The sequence below is a fragment of the Phalacrocorax aristotelis genome, chromosome 3 (genome assembly GCF_949628215.1).
Source record: "Phalacrocorax aristotelis chromosome 3, bGulAri2.1, whole genome shotgun sequence".
NCBI classification, from domain to species: Eukaryota; Metazoa; Chordata; class Aves; order Suliformes; family Phalacrocoracidae; genus Phalacrocorax; species Phalacrocorax aristotelis.
This window is the reverse complement of record NC_134278.1, coordinates 108,917,273-108,933,043: the sequence shown is the minus strand read 5'-3', so window position 1 is coordinate 108,933,043 and position 15,771 is coordinate 108,917,273. Positions and strand designations below refer to the sequence as shown.

Sequence of the window (15,771 nt, the reverse complement as noted above, 5' to 3'; positions counted from 1 at the left end):
TTACATCAGTTGGGATGTAACCAAGACTGTGATATTTTTGCAAAAGGTTGCAAGGGGCTTTAAGGGAATGCTTGGGAGAACATTATCCAACCCATGGTCTGCAGCAGGTAGCCATTACATACACCTTTTTGAAGGACCAATACTTAAGCCTTTTGAGGTTCCCAAAAACGCATGCTTTTTAACCTACATTTATTTACCTAATTTTTTTTACATATGTTTGCCTGGGTGGATGTGTGCACATTCACCTTTAAGTGGCTGTGTAGCAGTTTAGGCACATATCCCATCAGTTAAAAGCAAAGTCTCAATTTAAGCTGATAAGAATGAAAGTTTGCACAGAGAATGATTGCAGCTCTTTCTTTTTGTATATTACCATACGTAAGTGATTTTTCATAATAATTTTACCGGTCTTTTGATTTGTTCTGTGCAAAAGACAAAACATGCATTCACATTATTATAGCTGATTACTATTAGTGATATTATATGGAGCAGACATTTTTAGATAATGTATGAAGAGCTGATGGTAAAAAAAATTAATATACATTTTGGAAGTAAGCATCAGCACTTTAGAGAAATACAGATTCACCTGAAGCAAACTGTAAATTTAAGTTGCCTCCTGTTTATTTTTTCAGTTGTTGAAAACTACAAGGAGGAACAAATTTTCCCTTCAGTGGAAAGATGTGCTCACTTTAAAAAAAAATAGAGACCCTTTAGAAATGGTTTATAGAAATCATGCTAGTTATCTAGGTACTTCACTGGGTATCATCAAGATATGCCAGAGGAAAGAAGTATGCAGGTGTGTATGCAGTTTGTGGATGAAACTGATGGCCTGTTCAAATTCTGCCTGTACTTGGAAGCCCACAGAAAAAATGTCCCCTGAATGAGCTCTGCACTGCTGACCTCCATTTAAAAATCTCTGCTGCAGCTTCACAACTGCTGAGAGTGCTTACTAGCTTTGATCAGAGATGAAGGATCAAGGCTAAAATCCTGATTCACAGCTGAAGGAAATTTAAATCATCATCCAGACATGAAATTTTACCTATCATATCTGGTAACAGCACCAGCCATCTCCCCCACCTTGCCTCCACTCCTCCTCCCAACTGCAGCAACCCCTCCTACACAACTACTCCTTACAGGAGTGAGAAATCTTACAGTGGCTATTCCCTCGGAGGAAAAGTGCTAAAAAACTAACCTCCAACCCCAAGCCAGGCTGCTCTAGTACAGGCCAAAGGCTGGCACTGGTCTGACTGCTCTGTCCATCTACAGAATTGTTACTGCTCTTTTCGTCCTGTGATAAAGCTAAAAGCAAAGCCTGTTCAGTAAGTCAGCTTTTTGAGCAATAATAAATCAGAGTGGTTGGCCTGCACAGCACACTGAAAAGAAGCTTCTAACACTGTTTACATGAATGTTCACGGTTCCACTCCCAAAACAACGCTGCTTCTCTACCCACTTTAAAGGCTCCTGCCCTTCTTTGCTTCTCTTCCCACCTATCTTTATCTGGCTGCTTTTCCACGGGCAGACAAAAGCTCCATGCAGTTCTCTGAATCTCTTATTTTCAGAGAACAAAATACCTTCCCCCATCTAGGGGAACTGATGCACTCTGCTGGCTTCGAACTTTAAAAATATCTCTCTGCTGAAGCAGCTGTTGAATAATTTATATTTCTTAGAATTGAGCTGACTATATGTGCATTTTTGTTTTAATATATACAGTATAGCTGTTTTCCCTTCCTTTCCATTGCCATCTTGTTTTTCACTTAACATTTCAATGTAGGAAATTCTGAAGACTTCACAGTCTGGGAAAATGATTTGGCCTTGGGAGTGAGAGAAGGGGAGTGCAATTTGTTTGTGAGTTGTTTTTTTAATGAAAGGAAAAAATTTTGAACAGCTTGCAATTAGCAGCTCCAAAAAGTTATAGTTTCTTCAATGGCACACAGCACGCCAAGTAAACCTACAAGAGATTCCTTAGCTTAACATGCCTAGAGCTGGATACAGTTCCTCTAAATCAAAGTACCGCTCACACTAACAGTTGCAGTATGTTAGTGCCTGGATGGTTGCTTTATGAAGAATTATAAAGTGACACAGCAGTCTGGCTGAAAAAAACACACACCATGCTTTGATGTTTTTAACCACTAACTTCAAGAGGACCAACAGAGACCTTCCTGTTTTTATTGCAGCCTCTCTATCATCCCTCCCCCTGCTCCCTCCCTCCTCTCCCACTGTTAGATGGGGGACTGCTATCTTTCAGTCACTTTGTAAGCCTGACTTGTTTACAGACTGAATGTCTCTGTTTATAGGCCTATATCAGAGAACAAACAGGGCAAGTGTGACTTCCTAGGATCTGAAATGCAATGCTTTTTCCTCTTGGGCAAGGAGGAGTGGCAAGGGAGGGGGGAAAGAAGGGGGGAAGAGAAAACCTGTAATTGTCCTTCTCCTTGTCCCTCTTCCCTCCAGGTTAAACATACACACCTGTATGATACCAAGGTATTTTAAATGAACCAGTTGCTTAAATGTTAGCTTAGCAAAACTCCATGAAGATGTACAGCAATTGCCTCAGTAAAAACTAGGTCCACTTCAGAATCTCGTCCACCAACAGTAAAATCAGATAAAGGTTTCTCTTAAACCACCTATTTTTAAAGTTTTATATTATAGATCCATTTAGATGTTCATTTGGGGAACCTTAAAATCTTATATCACATTTTACTGGGGATATTTAAAGGGTACCAATGGGGTAATTATAAGCATACATACTGTAATGATGAAATTTTAGAAACCATTAATAGCATGAGTTTGGATGTTCCTTTTTATCTTAAATAATATTTTACCTCAGGCACAACCCCAGTCCAGTCAATAAGAATAGTCCTTAATAAGGTACCCTAATGACATGAGAGACAGTTTGCTTGTATTGCTAATGGCAAATTTTGGTTCTCCATAACATTCAGGTTATAAACAACCCAGAGGAGGTACGGTTTTGTCTTTACTAAGGGTGTCTTACTTTTACACTGGCAATTTTTATTTTAATTGTAGGATTCATTTTTATAGGTTTCTGGTTTCAAAAGTCTTGATTTTGCGCACACACACACTTGGGAGCACCGGGATTTTTTTAAGGTGGGTACAAAGAGGCATATCACATTTGCTTTTACAGTACTTTATGGTGAGACCCTGGGCCAGACAGTTTTGACCTAGCTCTGTCTAGGCTTTCTCTTATAGGTTGCTCACCAAGAGACTGAAAAGCTGTTGAACTGAAAAACAAATAAACAAATTCTAGGAATTTAACCCTTTAAGCACAACACCTTCCAAATAAATATATCAGAGAGGACAGAAAATGAAATATTTTACACATGGCTTTTCCTTCAACAGCTGTGTCCACATAGGAAGGACCTTATGCACCAGCACTCAGCTAGACATAGCCCAGTTACTCTGTGAGTAGCAGCAGTGACCTGTCCCCACTGAGTTCTCCCATCTGCTCTGAGACCTGTTTGCTCCTTGCTCCTCACTGCTGTCTCTGAGTCAGAGCTGGCCAGGTCTGCACTGTGGCTCTCTGGTCCCTACCATCCCTTCCAACAGGCTCAGTAGCACCCCAGCAGAACAAGCCCCTCTACCTCCAGGGTTACCGCTTCACCTCCCCGCTCCTTATTGATGGATCATGTGCCTTTGCAGACCACAGATAGGAATGAACGCTGCCTGCACACACCTCAGCTGTGCAGAGACAGACAGCCCAGTACGAGCTCTGTCAGCTCAAATGGCTGAACTTTCGAAATAAAAGCAAGAATTTGGTCTCTGTTAGAGTTCAGGTACAACTAAATGAGTTTAAACGCAGCACCCAAATGGACATTACCTAAATGTGTCCTGGTGCCACTCTGCCTGTTGGTAACAGCAAAGTTGTTCCTCCATAGCTGGCCTAGCATGAAGATATCCAAGGGTACTGGCCTTTTAGTTTCCTCCCACAGCAGCAGATTTCTCTTGCAGAGACCCCCTGTGTCCTCCCACAGGCAGCCAGCCCCACCAATGTGCCATGTCCTCTTTCCACTTTCAGGTCCTGCCTCACAGGAGGTGCGGGCTTGTACCCTTGTCTGGCATTTCACATCTACTGGGCTTCCTCGGCGTAGACAGCAGAGTGCACTATCGAGATGTGGGCTTCTCCCTCTGCGGTCTCCTTACTCTGGAAGCTGTGGATAACAGCAAGCTCAGTGCATGCCACTCCTGCCAAAAAGCAAGCAGTGAGCGAGGAGACAAACCAACCCTTCCAAGAGCGCCAAAGCCTTCCAGCGCAGCTCAGTGCAAAGGGAAGGCAGAGATTTGTGGCCGTTCTGTTTTGTTTTAAACTAAACTGTTTAGGCCATCCATACCCCTTCCAATTTTTGGTCTCATCTGATGAAAACAGAGGAAATTAAACTATATGAGTAGAAGGTGGTTTTTAATCACAACCACTTTTTCCCCTAGAGACCAAAAGCATATGCTTGAATTAATGGACTCTTTCCATTAATCAAAGGGCCCAGGATAGATGCAAGAGAAGTTAGGTTTTCTTCATCATGCGAAAACTTCCTCCAGCTCTCTTCAGCAGTTTCACATGGGGATGATGAAGCCATTTAGCCTAACAAAAGACCTGGCTTGAATCCTGGATCAGAATGCACATACACATTAATTCCTGGTTTTGGCATTCAGATATGATTAACTCTTCTGTCCCTTTTTACATGCCTCTCCTTTAAGATGGCTGAAAAAAAACACTTTAATGCTCAGTTTTAAGTACAGAAAAAAGGCTAAATTTGAAACACATGCCTCTCTTCAGCATGGCCTGCTGGGAGCTGTAGATGACACTTTCTCTGTTCCTCAATATTGTCAGATCCCATTTTGACATGTATAATTCTGTCTGCACTAAAAGCACCAAATTTTATGCTGTGGATTCTACTATGTAGGAAAGACCTAGATACAATGTGACAGGATGCTTAGCCCTTTCTACAGCTCTAGTCTTTACCATGGAAGTCTGTGGCAAATCAGACATTTAAACTTTTTTTCTGCTATGTCAAAGTAAAGCCTTCACAGCCCTGCACAGCTGGAGAAGAGATGACCACATGCTATTCCTCATGGGTCTAAGGATAATCAAGACTGAACTTGAAGGTATGAAACTATGTGAATGTGTCTAAATCTCACAAAATGCATATAAATGCATGAATACACCTATCTACTTTTCAGAATAAAAGGAATGAACATTTTACGTCCCCAGTCTCTAAACAGGTAGTATTCAATCAGCATTATTCCTGTAACTAATAAGAGCTCAAGGCATCTCACAGATGGACAAGGAAATTCACGCGCAAACATTCATCTTTCCAACTCATTCTGACAAATTCTAGCTAGATTGCCTTTCCACATGCATATCACACTCTAGACCCTGTGGGAATGATTATCAACTACTTACCTGCATCTAAATACTAAGATGTAGGTATAAGTATCAGTGTCCACTGAAGAACCAGGAAAGGCCCAGGTCTGATACATCTTTCATGGGGTAAAGGTATGTGACTTCGGGTTGTGTTTGAGCTGGGCGAGCAGGCTGACTGAACATGGGCTTCCTGAACTCTGCGCCTCCTGATACTACAAAACATTTTTTTCCCCTGTTGGAAGCTACTTCTGTATGCCTGAACAGTACATACCACAAAGTAGGTCTCACGGGCAATTATGTTTCTAAAGCATATAATCATGTCACAAAAAGTATAGTTTTCTGTATCATTTGATTTTCTGAGCTACCTTGCCCTGTGAAATCCAGCACAGAGGGAACTTAGGTCTTGGGACTTTTTTCCTAAGAGCTCAGGTGCCAGCTGTTATTTGCGTTCCTATGCGTATATATATCTACAGTGGTATTCAAGACTGCAGAGAGGATCAAAGCTTTGAATCCACTAGTAAGAAACTGCTGACAGTGCCCCAGGCATCAGGTCTGCAGGTTCCTTTCCAAATAATGCCACTTAACTTTAAGGATGAGGATGCACTGTGCCCTGCAAAACGAATTTGTTCCTGTATCTCGTGGGCTGAAACTGTACAAGCTCTAGTGCAGGGACCACCCCCCACACACACTCTCCCTGACTACAGCTCTGTATGTACAGTGCCTGGGACGCCACGGTTCTATTACAATGCAAGCGCTAATTAACAGCCCAAGCAGGCTTTGTGCAACGGTTGCCAAGCCAAGTTCTTTGCCTTGTGTTGAATCTTTGCCCTGCTTAGCTTTTTAAGTTCATCATTTACTGCAATGCACTAAGTTATATCATAGAAATTTTAGAGGCATGACTCCCATCCACAAGTTACTTTTGAACAATAACAAGTCATCATATGCTTGTTCCTGTGTTCTGATGAGCTTTGAACTTTAATAAATGATTAATCCTATTTAGAAGTAACTTAACACTGCCTTAACTGCATCTTTCCATGAAGTGTCACTTTGACATCCTCTGTTGTGTGCATTCATTGCAACTTTCACACGCTGTAAATTAAGAACATTTACACATGCAATTAGTGTTAAATAAATGCCTGAAGAACTCCTTGGGGATTAAGCAATTAGATGGCATCATGGAGTACCCTTTGTACTTAATGCTTACGAAGAAAATCATCTATCCGTTTTGCACAAATTGCATACTGGGGTAACCATTGTGCCGGCAGGAAGCACTCGGCCAAATTGCCAAATGCAGCCTTGAGTTCATACACACCACCTTCTCCCCAGCTCTCCCATCCCTCCCCCACCAACTTAAGAGAGAAATTAATGTAGAGAAATTTGTGATATAGTACTTTATTATTAAGTGACTTCATAAAAAAACCCCATAGAATTTAAGAAAAACTTGAATTTTTAATGTCATAGTTAAATTATTAAAAATAAAAAAATCTGTCTAGAAAGAGAATACAGCTATGTACACACAGGCTATTTGCACAGCCAGTAACAAGAGACTTAACCCTTTCATATCCTAAACTTATTTTATGGTGCCTGAAAACTGTAGTCAGTGTATGTGGCAAAGTATGCAAACAATCTTAGAAGGAGAAATACGTGGCACACTAGAGCGCCTTGCAAGTAGAGGCACATATTTTATGTACACACCACTCACACACACCTAGAGTATACTGAAGATAACAGCAATCATTTGCCCTGCAATGTATATGGCTGGTACTTACCAAAATGGTTGGGTAAACAAAAAAATTAAGGTGTTTAGAGAGAAAAGGACAATGATTTTTTTTTTTATGCCTTGAAGTTCAAGGTTAAAGTGAATCCAATTCACTCTCATTAACACCTGTCATTCTCAGGCAGCCTGGAGAAGATGGGACATCACACTTTGATAAAATTGTACCTAACACATGGACTTAGACACAAACAAGCAAGAGGTGAGTGCAAAAAAAAAAAAAGTGGCTTTGGGAACAGAGCGAAGTTTGAAGTTACACCCTGAGCACTTAAGTCAGCAAAATAACAAAAACCCTGTGCTGACACCAGGGCAGGGTTCCCCCCTCATGGCACCATGTCCTCTACCCCACTAAAATGAACCACTGCTCACAGAGGTCACCCGCAAAGGCATACACCCTCCTTACAAAGAAGCCCATTGTAACCAAAAGCTTCCCAAAGTTGGTTAGTGCTGGGCTATAATGAAGGTGGTGTAATGTATGAACTAGTTCAGGCTGCATTTCACAGAAGAGAGGACCCTGTTTGCAGGGGAGCAGGATTTCTAAGTGCCGAGCATTAATAAAAAAATCGGAACAAAAATAAAAAACCAAACCCCAAGCAACATAAAACAGCTGCAGGGAAGTTGTTTTTCCACTTGATGCAGCCCGTAGAAATTGGTTAAAAGGTACCCCTGTGGATGTGAAGTCACCCACTGCAAGAAATCCCAACCTCGGAGTGCCAGCGCCACCTTCTTGTCAAGGAATTTAGTGGCAGGCTCAGAAAACGGCGACCTCCGACTGCTAGCATTGGCTCGTGTCAAAACCCGCACGGGTGTCTGGCTGGTACCCCAAAAGAAACTTGGTTTCAGCACGGGCTGGTGCAGACGGGTCCCGCATCCCGGCCCACGCCGCATCCTCCCGGCCCCGCCGCACGCCCCGGCTCCCGCTCCCCTCTGTGGGGACAGGCAAAAAGCAGTTTTTACAAAAAGGGCAGTCTAAACCTCCCAGAAAACCATTTAAAATTAGGCTCAACCCAGCCTCCTCCTAAAAGGTATATTGTTTTTCTCGATGCTTTAAGACTGTCTTTCTTTTTCTAATGAGAAAAATAAAGGGAGTTTTCTTCTGTTATTTTCTTTGATCTAAAGAAACAAATTTTCCCAGTAACTATTCTAAAGCAAAATGTTTCTCCCATAGAAGCAATTTTTTCCATGGGTGAACATTCCTACAGCAAGACTTTAAAACAACCCAAGACATTAATGGGTGTTAAAAATACTTTAGGTCTGGTAGAACGTCATATTCGGGGGATATAAGGTTTTATAATCTTCCCCACTCAGAACCAGCAACTCAATGCACTGCTAAATCAGCAAGGGAAAGATCAAAACAGCCATCAGCTCCTTCGAAGAGAGGCTAAGCCCCTCGTGAATGAACCCTTCGACCCACCAAGGAGCACCGCTGACAAAAGCCCATTGGGAAACCCATCTCCTCCTCCTGCGTCCAAAGACTCACGGCTGCAGCTTCTGATTTTGTCTGTGTGAAGCGAACCAGCAACACACCAAAAAATTTACATCTTTTGAAGAATTTCAGAGTTACAAAGTGTGCCAAGCTGATGTCTTCAGAGCTCAAATGCTCTGGTGAGCTACAGACACAGCACAGAGCTGGTGTCAGCAGTGGGGAAGGTCCTGTTTTGTTTCCTCAAAGTACATTAAATATGATGTGAGAAGACATACAGTCCTCGGGGTGTGAGAATAACTTCTGAGCCTCTCCAGTTTACTTCTCTGAAGCAACTGTCACCAAGGGGTCCTTCCAATGTCATCTACAATTAAAAAATAATTTAATTCCTTGAAGCATTTTGGGTGCTCTGATCATTAAGTCCTTACACCATCAATATAATTTCACTTCAGTCACCAGATAGTACAAATAATAGCCTACACGTTTTCATACATCTCTTTCTCCAATTTCGACCTGGGATGGATGTGGAAGCAACAAAGTCCCAAAGCAAAACACTAAATATTTCTGAGTGTAATTAATGAGGAAACATACTCCAAAGATATCTTCTTTTCCCAATTCAGTTTTGCATCAGATGATTCAGATAAATATTGCTGGATACTCATCCAAGAAATAAGGCCCTGAACATTTCAAGACTTGCTCTCCCCTGCAATCCTGAGGTTAGAAGTGGAATAGCAACAACTGCAAAAGGAGGTGACCTTTTAATCACATCCAGGAATCTGGAGCTTGCCTATCCTCGCTGCATGGATTGAAGCGAGGAAGAGAAGAAGCAGAATCAAAAGGAAGTGCATACTGAGGTTACACATTCATGCATAGACAGGGAAAAATATAGATTCTCCAGGGTAAATAAAGAAGTTTTCAGTGTACTTCATAGCTGAGTTGGCTGCATGTGGTGTTAAAATCTGTCTCACCTATATACAGAACCCATACCATCTCCCTATGAATTTAAGGAACTTCAGCAAAGCAGTTAGTGAGCTGTCTACCTTCTGCTCTTAGAATCCACTGAGATTGCAGCCAGATTGCCAGTGTCAGATTTTTATTTATTTAAAATTTGCATACACATACATACACCCGTGCAAATAGTTGTTAACTACACAGGGAGAAAAAATGCAAATGGAAAAATAAAAAGGCAAAGACAGAGGACACTTGAAGAAACAGAAAAACAACAGCTGAGAATTTGTCAAATAAAAAAAGGAGTATTTTCAGCTGTTGAAAACCCTTGAAAATGTTGATTATTGTTGTGAAATATGACTGTATTTCACATCCCCCTGCCTTGATCTCAGGAACATTCAGTCCTAATACTTTTTAACTGTTTCAGAAGAAATACCAGTTTAAGCTCTCCAGCCAGTGTGCACTCATGCCTTCCCTGGGACTCCTCAGCAACTGGCTGCGATACGTGTTTCCCTTGCATAACACGGGCTAGGAGTAGCCACATGCGATGGCCAAGGTAAATTCATGCAGCTAAAGCCAGTGTTGCTTCTAAAGGTGAGCAGCACTGATGCCACTGGATGACTGGTGGGGTGCTGAGGGAAGGCATTGACCTTCCTCTCTCCTGGTCCTGCTGTTGCTGCCTGCTCACCCCAAATCACCCTCTCCATCTCTGGGGGAGACAGCCTGGAAGCATTTACATTCCTGGGGAGCTCTTTCTCCCTACCTGGAGGATTGCTCCCATGGATAAAGCTGAAACCTGCCTCAACCCTGCCCATTTCCTGTTAAGAGACTGTATACATATATATATATGTATAATATGTATATATATTTAATATCAATTACATAGAAGACAGGGCAGTCTTTCAAACTTCCAATACGTCAACTTACTGTACAAACAGGAAGTGGCACTGCAGCAACAGGTCATTAAAAAACCTGCAGACCAACCAAGAATCAGTAGAGCCACCTGAAAAAAAAGGAGGGGAGCGGGGGGAATATCAGGACTTTTCCACCACAGTTGGCATATCCCAAATCTCACATAGTTTCATACCCTCACAGAAGAGAGATGTGTCTTTCATGGAACTACCTGAGCAAGCAGTGTTATAAATAATCACTTATTTTCACACTGCCTTTTCCCATAACAGCCTTCCCATAACACCTCTGCTCTTTTCCTCTCTCCTCGATACACATAACATTTCTACACAGGGTGGGGAGAGGTGCTCAGAATGAGGTTTTCTCTCCTTTGGTAGAAGCCTTTCCATGGCAGAGGCACCCTGAAAGCAGCAACCTGCCTTCCCCTCCTTGCAGGCTTTAATTCCACCCCTCTCCCTGCCTTCCACCTTCAAATCACATTATAAGGAAAGTCATGACCAATTCATTTATCAAGAAGCTGTCATGGGATAGCCGTGATCAACTGCCAGCTAGAGGGAATACAAGGCAGAGGGAGGAGCTCTGACTTGCCCAAGTTCTTGTTCATGACAAAAAGTACCCGCTATAAAATAGAAAATCCTGGCATTTGCAGTATCACTCTCAGTGCTGTCATCTAGAAAGGATCCTCATTAGTATTTCATATACCATTAATCAGTTGAAGGTGATATATTCTAGTTTACCAGTAACATCTGAATAGCAGCCCCCTTTTTTTTTTTTTTAAGTAAAATTAAAACCACCCTCCTTCCCCTCAGTATTCCCCATTTCATAATCCAAGCCGTCCCAATGCAGCATGAGTATGCATACAACCAGCTATGTTTTTTAACATCTGCTTTTCATTTTCTTAACAGGAAACCAACACAATTTCCATGACAAAGGAGGATTCTGCTGTTATACTCTCATTTATGTGTCATGTGTACATTTGGCAGCATTTGATCTTTATTCTCTAGACACTTAAGAAATAATCTAGGAATTATTGCTCCTTGACAATACAAACAAATAAGGCTATCTATAAATAAACCTCAGCAAGGACGGGGGGGGGTCGCTTCATACCCGCAGAGGGACTGCTTCAGGGCTAGTTCTCATTTATTTTTTGGCCATCACTGGGGATCAGGAGGTCACCCTCCTTTCTGAGCCCTTTTGTACGAGGCCATGCCCAGGGAAGACAGGCCCTCACATAAAACACCTCTGAAGAAATTGGCTGACTTTTTTCCCCTGTTGTTGCCAGTCTCCCTGACAGGGAGCTGGGTTTTAGCGGGCCTGGGGAAGGCAGGAGGTGACATCCCAACGGGCAGCATGGCCTCCATGGCCCCCTCCTCAGTACCTGTGGCACTGGAAGCCAGGCTTTACTTGCAAACCAGAGGGAAGAAAAGGTTTTGCATCAGCTATTTAACCTCATCTCCACTCTATTAATTTCAGTTTGAAAACCCAGGAAGTGTAATAGTCTTTAAATAAATTGCAGGCACAAAAACATTGTTCAGTCTATGCCATACTTACGTAGGGCATTCTTGGTACATTCTTGCTACTGCCCACCAGATGCTGCTCAACTTTTTTTTTTTTTCTTTTAAACTTTACTGTTTGTAGCATCTCCCCATGGCTATTCTTGTTTGCCTTGGGCCTGATCCAAACAGCTATGGGAGGAAACAGGCAGAACGCCTATTGACTTCTATAAAAGTTGAATCAGGGCCATGGGCAGTAATGGATACAATCCACCAAGCCTTTTTTGAAGGCTCTGAAATTAATATCAACCCCTTGATTTACATGCTACTAATACTTCAGGTACGTTTTTAAAAGGACAACTTTTCTTTTTCCCTCTCTCTTGCCTTCTATGTGAAAATGTTGCTCACTATAAGATACAATTATAAAGAAACCTTCAGACTCCAAAGAGAAGTTTTATAAGGAAATTGTTTCAAGATAGAAAATTAAAGACACTAGTTAAAATTGTTCCAGTTTAATATCTTCACTGTCAAATTATGAGATTGACCCTGCAAATGCTTTATCATGGCTGGGATTTTCCTGGAAGCACAAATCAGTTGAGTGCATGTTCCAAAGTCATTTATAGCCAGATGCAATTAAAAGAAAATGGTATATTGCCTACCTCCCTGTGGCATCCAGAGACTGGAGGTGTCTCAGATTTCTATACAGTTAATGAGAGTTAGGAGTCTCAGTATAGAAGCTAAAGCAGCCTTTGAACAAGGAGCCACAACTGACATAAGCGTGCTCAGCATGCAGCTACTTGAAACCACCCAAGAGAAAATGCTAAATGCAAGACACTGTCCCAGATATTTACCCCTCCCAGAGTTTCTGCCCTTCATTCCTTGCTACAGAGAGGTTATCTTACCCTTTTTAAGATTGGCAGCTTGGGACATCTCTTCACAAAAGACTCTGCCTTGTTTTTCATAGACTCAAGCAGAGGCTACCTTTTTAAGTGATGTTTGGTACCACAAGCTGTGTTTAATGTAATAGCTCAGTGGTTGGAGCATTACCTTGGGAAGTGGGAACCTGGGATCTAGGTCTTTTTCAGCCTGAGGTTGTCCAAATATGTGAGCTGTCAAAAAATGGCCAGAGAGATTAAATGCTCAAATGAGAGAAGTATCCAGACATAGACTAACAATAGCTCTGTTTTTATGTACAAACTTATTTATATTCATTTTACTTAAGCTCATTTCCTATTAAAAAAAGCTATTTTTGTCCAGAGACCTGCCTGAGGTTTGCCAAATGATAACAAGTGAACTTTTTTAAAGGAGAGATTTGGTGCCAGAGGTGGTCTTAAAAAAAAGAAACCCCTCGTTTTGTAACCTCCCTAAAAATAGAGAAACAAAAGGCTTAATCAACTTGGGCCATTTAGAAAAAAACCCAAAAAACCCCATGCCTTGGCTCAAGGAATCAACCTCACCTTCCAAGGGTGAAAACAAGCAACCTCACTCAGGATTTGCATTTATATTCAGTTAATAAAAGAAACAAACAAAAAAAAACAACCCAAACAAAGCAAAGCAAAACAGGAAAGAGTTGTTCTAAGTGTTATTTTCTCCTCTCTTCATGTTTGTTAAATGCATGAGCAACCTCACTAAACCTTCTGAGTATTTCTATTAGTTAGTGCTCCATATTGTAAATAAGTGGTGTATAGTTTGGCCTACAGACAGGATAGCAAAGACATCTGGAGGGGAAAAAAAACAATCTTTGTAAGCATACATATTAGTACTGGTGTCTTTATCGGGCTACCGTGTTAAAAATATGCCCAAACAAACAGTTGGTAACGTGGGGGGAGAACAGCAGAGAAGACCTAAAAAAAGGTTAGAATGGTATGGCCAATTTAAAAAAAGAAAAAAAAAAAAGAAAAAAAAGAAAAAGCAGCTTTTTAACCTCTTCTGGTAATTTCTTTGCATTATTTACATATCTTTTTTATGAGTTAAATAATATTCAGGAATTTAAATATGCCATCCATGCAGAAAGAACTAGATAGAATAGGTGGAAAGTGACAGTACCTGAGACGCAGTTTTCCATTTAAACACTTATTGTTTACAGGAAAAAATTATATTTTTGACTGTACACCAGGAAAATTTTAATAACATATGCAGTTTTAGGTGAATCCAAGTCAAGATATTTTAGCTGTCAAGAAGCACCAATTTATTTGGGGTCAGTTCAGCAATAATTTGCCCCTGAGACGTCATAATGATTCATAGAAAACTATAGATTGGATGTCTCTTTCTGTTTGCCTCCATGGGCTGGCTCCATACTAGATTTCACCTCCAGTGACCTCCACGGTCTTGCCTTTAGCTGAATCACAAGTAGTAGATGATAGAAATCCTACAGATATACTATATTATGGGAAACGTTGTCCAGCTGTAAAGAGTGAACCACAGTGAGTGACTTCTAGTTAGTACTTTCCAGTCTTCAAGCCTGTTTTCCCTTTCCTCAAGCCTCACACATCTTGGCCATTTTTCACCTGACTAAATGAAGTGAGTTTCCACCTATGAGTAAAATGATTAAATAACCTGGCTGGTTTAAAAATAAGTCTGTACATACTGACTGCTCTTCTAAAGCAAGCTGTATCTTCCTCCCATGGCCGCTTTTAGTACGTCTGTGCAAACAGAGCACAGCTGGGAATCTTGGTTTGGGAAACAAAGATGGCACTTCACATCATTATTTCTATCTTATACCAACCTTATAATCTTTGTGTTCATTGGCTTGATACAAGTGTTGCTATTAACAGCAATCCTGCAGTGCATTTGTCCCTTAGGACCTTGCGAGTGGGATTCCTGTTAGGGCAACTAATTGAAGGTGAAGCAAAAGGAATGAAGGATCTATTCAATTAGTTCCTCCCAGTCCCAATACTTGTGCTTTTATTCCATAGATAAATTACACTAGGTCTACTCTAACAAACAGAAACTTGGAAGAAAAGTAGACCTAGAATGTCATTCCATTATCCTGTCTCTGTCCACTGCCAAAGCAAGTATTACATCAGTTATTATAGGTGCTTGCATGCGCACACACTCTCCACACACATTTTGTAAATGCACCTTTATATAGGGAATGTATGAACATATGTATGTGTGTATAGAAAACCAACTCAGTTAGCATGTGGCTCACAGACAGCCTTTCCTGCCATCTAACTACAGCTATAAATGAATCATAACTCCAGCAAAAATTCCTGCTTTCCGACTCATGGAAAATGTTATGTTATTTTTGGCTTATGTCAAAGAAAAGCAGGGTGATAAAAGTGCGGGTACTGCAAGGTCCAGGTTCATCTGCATTTTCATCTGTGCATGTCTCTTAAGATCTCTCGAGGTCCTGTTTGCTTGCGTAAACTCAAGAAGCATACTTTATGTTTACATTTATTACCTTTTATCACACTGCAGATGCATAGAACCTATTTAGGAGTATGCCTTTTATATATGCTATATACGTATAGTAAGTATAATGATTCACAATTTGGTTCTATGATCTGCATAAATATTAATCAGTTAGCCTACAAAAGTAGCAAGTCTGAGCAAATTATATAGAAACCTTAATATTTTACTTTATTTTTGCACCATTCTTCATCCGTACTCAGAGGAGGGAACTTAATCCTTAAAGAAAATATATGTGAAAGGAAAATTACCCATAGCTTTTCACCGTGCTGCCATAAGAATGAATTTCAACAATTAACAGAAATAGCTTTCTAATATATTCTGTCACCCATACTCCTGGACAAACAAAGATACCTCAACAGTTCTGCCATCCGGAGGAGCAGAGACATGTAAAGGGCAGACAGCCTTAACAATATGAGAAGTCTTGCCCACAAGAACTTTG

At 41.0% G+C, this 15,771-nt stretch overlaps 1 long non-coding RNA gene across 3 annotated transcripts in view; it reads left to right on the top strand.

Annotated features, from left to right (window-relative positions):
- Positions 1-14,223, top strand: part of LOC142055277 (uncharacterized) — a 32,915-nt gene extending 18,692 nt beyond the window's left edge. For 2 of the 3 annotated variants that reach the window (XR_012659869.1, XR_012659866.1), the window contains exon 5: positions 4,031-5,797. This is a non-coding gene — a long non-coding RNA (uncharacterized LOC142055277). Of the gene's footprint in view, positions 1-4,030; positions 5,798-11,330 lie in introns of those variants that run through there. The other variant, XR_012659867.1, reaches the window with a different exon arrangement.
- The last annotated feature ends 1,548 nt before the right edge of the window (positions 14,224-15,771 follow it).